Here is a 6000-nt window from a genome sequence, read left to right as displayed (position 1 = left end):
CATTCTCAGCAAACTTGTACAGGATCCCATTTCTTACCTTCCAGATTAAAAAGCAAAGGAATGTACTAATAGGCAACTGTTATCACTAATAGGTTATCACTAATATGTACGGTTATCACTAATAGGTACAGTTTAAGAACATACCTATAGCCAACACCTGCAATCAGCCCAAATAACAGAAATAAGACATGTGCAGTGTTGATCTTGTTTTAGCAGGGAGGAAGCAACATCATTAATAAGACAGTTGATACAGTTCTGATAGTCACTTTAAATATGTTTGATTTACTTTGCAATTTCAGTGAAGTTTCCTATGGTAAATCATTTTCTTTTGCTGCTGTTTCTGTGAATATGTGAAGAACAGCAACACTTTGCAAAATTTAAACTAAAAAAAATCCAAAAACAATTGCGGATTAATGGCACTGACTATTCTGCAGAATAGTTTCTAATGGACATGAGGAGTATTTCAGTTTGCACAAACTAAAACAGTTGGACTTGAAATATATTCTAGCAAATTTCTAGGTGTGCTCTATGTTTTTAATTGACCATGCCCATCTTTCCTTAAGTGGAGTGGTTTAAGCATAGCAGGCTGAAAACTTGCATCTTGGGCAGGTCAAGTTTATTTTTTCCAACAGCTAGAGTCATTGCTGAAGTAGCAACATATTGGAATCAGTCTGATTTTACATCAAACTGCAGTTTCAGATTCAACTGTTAATGCACCCAAAATAGAAACAGGACATAACCTCCAGTTTCAAACACAAAAGGCTGTCTTCACCGTCATATGACAGTGACCAATAAAAAAGCTTTGAAATTAATAAAAATAAATTTGACACAGACTTCTAGGATGAATAATGAGAGAAATATAATTTTCTAGGTTAGATTCTCTGTAGAAACAGGAGTAACACAGGAAAGAAGCAAAGTAAGAAGAACACCAAAAACATACAAAAATGTAATTCTCTATCTTTGGAGATGGCAGGTATTGCCACCACTCACCATCTGCTCAGAGGCACGTTACCAAATTCTTCCAAACTACACAGGAAGTGGATTGGACTGTGAAAGACCAACCCAAATTGTGTTTGCATTTTGACAACTTTGCAGGGCAGTACAATATCTCAGAGAGGTCATGTCTCCTGCTTCCCAGCACATTCACCATAGCTGCCCAGTTTCCCTACTTTTCAAAGTTTGATACAAATATCTGTTGGCTGTAGGTAAGTTCTTAAACCACAAGGTTTGTTTTGCCTATTAGTGAATCTTCTTGGTTTTCCTGGACTTCTCGGTGACTTTCAACACTATCAACCATGGTATCTTTCTGGGACACTTGGTTTGTTTGAAAATAGGAGGCATGCATTATGGTGATTTTACTCCTACCTGTCAGAAAGATCCCAAAACATAGTGCTGGGGATGCTGCTCTGCCTATTAGGATTTGACCTATGGAGTTTCACAATGTACCATTTCATCCCTCTGCACTTTGACACCTACACGTTTGATAAGGTTGTCTGGAGATTTGTGGTAAAGTGTCATAGGCCCCTGTTAACACAGAACCAGGTGAAGCAGTAGGAATTCTGAACTTGTGTAGGTCAGGAACCAGTGGTGGACTGGATGAGGGCAAATATGTTGAAGATCAATACAGACAAGGTGGGAGCTCTTTGGATGATATAGTCATTACAAAGCACTGGATGTAGTTATATTGGGTGACTGTCCTGTTCTTTAAGAAAGATGATAAAGTTCTTGCCTAACTTCCTTACTGATGTGTCCTTAAACCTTCCATGACAGGGGCTTTGGTTGATCAAGGAGCTGCTGGTCTCCCTGTTCTGGATGGGGCTAGACCAGAGGCAGCCAATGTGGCCCTTCCAGGTGTGCTTGGACTGCAGTTCCCATCAACCCTAGTCACCACGGCCAAATAACCAGGAAATTTGGGAATTGTAGTCCAAGAACATCTGAAGGGAACCACATTGGCTACCCATGAGTTAGACTATCCCTGAAGGATCATGTATGTAGTTTGGGGCTGCTGTGGGACCCAGTATTGCTCCCGAATTCCTAGACAACAGCTATAACCAGAAGTGTCTTATAGCAGGCTGATGCTACAGCCAGTTAAAGACAAAGTGTTGCATGCCATTGAGCTGCATGATTTGGTAACCTCTATCATGGGCTGTTGTAAAAATTCTGTGTGGAGATGTCTTTGAAAGCTATCCTGGAACTTCAGTTAGTTCATCATACAGCCATCCATCTAATTTTCAGAATGGTTTGAAGTGAGCATATGACACTGGTGTTAAAAACATTAGCACTGGGTCCTGTTTCAGCTCAAAGTGCTGGTTTCAGTCTGAAATGTATTTTTCTTTACCAGTATCCCTATACAACTAGGATCCATGGAAGAAACCTTGTTATGTGTCCTCTCCTTGACTGAGTTTAGGATGGTGGCCATGAGCAAAACTTTCTCAATAGCAGCACCTTCTCTTCTCTCCCTAGCGAAACCCATCAGGCTCACTCTGTCCTCACTTTTAGGAAATTAGGACCCATTTTATTTTTGCAGGCATTCAGAAGGTGAAGCAGGTGCTATTTTAAATAAACCTGTTAATGATTTATTTTCTGCTCTATGGATTTTTATTCGATCGCTTTAGTGGTTGTATTTTAATGAATTGTAAAACCGTTGTTGATGACTGTTTTATGCTATATCATTACATTTTGTAGCCACCTTGAGGGCCTTTTAAAGGCTACTTGATATGATAAAAATGGAAATACATTTCTTTTCTGAGCATCCCAGGGGAAAAGCCTGTGTAAGAGATAGTGGGGGAAAGTTCCATTTTCTGAACTATTACAGCTGCCCTCCCAAGTGTCAAATACTGAAGCAGAGCATCTTTTTCAAACGGAGAGTAGAGGAGATAACCCAAGATCTTTCCCACAATATATTTTAAGCAAAGGAGGACAAATAGAAATAGTTTTTCAAGTCAATGGACCCTTGTATTGGGATACTACAGAAATCAAGTAGACAGTGTAGTAGTTATCACAGGAAAAGAATCAAGCAGTGTTTAATTTATAAAATGAGATGTGCAAATTTGCTTGAAAGCCTTGTTCCCTAATCCCAGATGTGTGTATATGGGCTGTGAGCGGTGAGGAAGAGGGACTCTGCACATGATCAGAAAGTCTGTCTGCTTTACCTCACACCTTCTAGATCTGACACCCACCTAACATTAAGCCTTGAGAAAGGTATATGCTATATTTTGTCTTGACGGAGGAGCTGTACTTCTTAATCATAGGTACAAAGCAGGCAGAACTTCAACAGGTGCTGCATGCCCATGCAAAGAAAACAGCAATAGGTAAAGCTGTTAAAATGTCTGCCTGTCTCAAACATTCAGAGTAGATCTGTTTCTTTCTTATTTACTGCTCATATGCTTTTAGCATAGACACAAAGAGATGGGTAAAGCTTCTCCCAGTCACTTTATTTCTATACCAGAGAAAACTTCATCTGGCTAATTTCTGCATGGCAGGCTGCTGGTGAAGCCTCAGGAGAAGGTCTAGTTTTGTTTTGTTTTTTTAAGTGCCATCTCTAGACTAGAACTTCTGTCAGGAAAAAGGGCCCCCATATTTCGCTAAATATTATGTAGCAATTCTTACTTGCAGCAAATACTACATCACTTGATTCTATCTCTGAGGGGATGTGCTGTTATATCACCCCGCCCCACAATTTTTTTCTGGATTCCCAGAGCAGGAAGGGGGCGCTTAAAGCCCGCGCACGGAAAGTGTCACTTATACAAAGAAGTTCGCTACATAATGTAAAACATTCAGGTGTCTTCCTTTTTCTGAGGTAAATAAAATAAACGCAGAGGCGGAAAGGGGGTGGTTATGAGTTGTGTTCAACAACGTTTCGCAGCCACAGAGGAGCGCAGTCGGTTTCCTGCGCTCCGGCTTTTCCCTTTGGGGGTTTGCTGGAGTCGCCAAAGCAGCAAGTCCCGTGACATCAGCCGAGGGGGCCGTTTAGCTCGCGCTGAAATATTCATTGCTCGACAATGAGACGCTCGCTGCCACTGGTGTTGCTGCCGCTTGACACTGCGCTACCTCCCTCCGCGCGCGCGCCACGTGGTCTGCCTCAGTAGCTGCCTTGCCTCTTCTGCGCTGACTCGTCGCTCCGAGGGACCAAGCAGAGCGCGCGCTTTGGTATCCCCCTTCCCTCCCTCCCAGCCGCCACCAGCCCTGAGGGAGTTGCCGCGCCCCCTTCCCCACGCGCATCCCTCAGGAAGGGGAGGCGCCCAAAGTTGCTCGGCTTCTCAGGCGAGCGAGGCGCCGGGCAGGAGGCGGCGGCTGTGGCATCCCGACTGGACTCCTCCAAGGCGCGCGAGGTTGGCAAGGCAGCGCTCTGCGGTAGAGGAAAAGGCTCCTCGGGCAAGAGGCGCCGAGGAAGGCAGCTAGATTATTGTCGGCGGGCCATGGCAGAGAGGGCGCCGGGTTGGGAAGGTCAGCGAACAAGGGAGGGCAGGAGGTGAAAGAGCTCCGCTTTGGGTTCCCGGGACTTTGGCACACGCTCTCGCTCTTTCTCCCCGCGCTTTTGCCGGCCCCAGGAATTCCTTCCCACTCCCAGACGCTTCCTTTGCCAAGCCGCGAGCATCTCTCGCCGCCGCCGCCGCCCCCAGCCTTGGCAAGTGCACCCAGCTCTGCTCTCCCGCCAGCCAGCCCGCCGACAGGTAAGACAAAGTTCCTCACGCCTCCTCTCCCCTCCGCCCCACTTTCTCTTCGCCAGAACTTTGAGGGTCTCTTCCTTGGATTCCAGGACGTCTGGAATAGAACCGAATACTTAGCTGGCAAAGTACTTCGCCATCCCAGTCGTTGTCCTCGCAACAGCAGTTCGTGGTTATGTTCCCAGTTCAATCGACTTGGTGATGTTTCAACTCGACCCTGCTTGTTTGTGCGTCGGCGGATCAGCTTTTTTCTTTCGTGGGGGTTACAGCCTGACCTGTTTCAGAGGCTTAGGGCGGGTAGCAACTGGGGAACGGGAATAGACAATTAAAACTAATAGAAAGAGGTTTACTGTGAAGAAAATCAGTTTTTGAAACCAGTTGCCGAAGGAATAACAAACACAAGGAGGATCGGGCTGTTCGTCCGATCCCATGAACATTTTACTTGGGAGTAAATCGCACTATGTTCAATGATGCTTACCCCCAGGGACGTGTGCATAGGGTTATAGGCTGCTTCCACGGTTTGGATTCATATATAAAATGAGGGAGAAGGGAACTTGAGAACATATACTATTACGGTAAAAGCCTAGGCGTGTTTCCCAGAAGTAAGTTCAGTGGGGCTTACTCCCAGAAATGTGTGCATAGTGTTCTGAGGGTGCAGTCCTATACTTACTTACTTGGAAGTAAGCCCCATTGAACTCAGTAAGACTTCTGTTCTGACTGAGTAGACAGTATTGCACTGTGAGGCTGTAATTATTATAAGATTCTTATAATTGTACATAGTCCCTATAGAACATGAGGACTTAGTTTTGAGTAATCACCCATAGGGTCATGCTGGACTTCAGTGGATTTGCTAGTTACTGAAGGTTAACTGGAGGACACATTCTCCCCTTCAGGTTCTAATCTTGAACACACTTACAGGGGAGTAAGGCCTACTGAAAATACTGGGACTTTCTTCTGAGTAAACATGCACAGGATTGCATTGTCAGCATCATTTATTGATGATACTTCTGAATTGACATTCCTGCCCACCCCAGCAGAGGCAACATGCAACACTAATACTAAAAATAACTGTGCATTAAACTAAAACGAATTAAAACAAAGAAGAAAATCAGAGCAGCCTAAATATCATGAAATAGTGTTTTGTGTTTTTTTTAAATCCTAATACTAAAAGCAGGCTTAATTGTTTTTCAAAACACAGTCTCTTAGTGTGGAATCTAATAGTGCAAAAATGAGCACTAAAAAGACAAAGAAGCCATAAAACAATGACAATCTGAGCAGACAAAAATAAATACCCCCCTAATAACTTCAAGAAGCTTCTTTATCTTTTTAAACA

The 6000-nt window shown here is 43.8% G+C and overlaps 1 protein-coding gene across 19 annotated transcripts in view; it reads left to right on the top strand.

The window, feature by feature from the left end:
* The first annotated feature begins 4092 nt into the window (after positions 1-4092).
* The window catches only part of CDH23 (cadherin related 23), a 785528-nt gene continuing 783620 nt past the window's right edge, over positions 4093-6000 (top strand). For 6 of the 19 annotated variants that reach the window (XM_061635232.1, XM_061635230.1, XM_061635231.1 and 3 more), the window contains exon 1: positions 4110-4673. The gene's annotated coding sequence lies outside the window, so the exon portion shown is untranslated. Of the gene's footprint in view, positions 4674-6000 lie in introns of all 19 variants that reach the window. The other 13 variants (XR_009763950.1, XM_061635247.1, XM_061635246.1 and 10 more) reach the window with 6 other exon arrangements.

Source organism: Rhineura floridana, chromosome 7 (assembly GCF_030035675.1).
Source record: "Rhineura floridana isolate rRhiFlo1 chromosome 7, rRhiFlo1.hap2, whole genome shotgun sequence".
NCBI lineage: Eukaryota > Metazoa > Chordata > Lepidosauria > Squamata > Rhineuridae > Rhineura > Rhineura floridana.
Note: the sequence above shows the minus strand (reverse complement) of the source record. Positions and strands in the feature narration are given on the sequence as shown.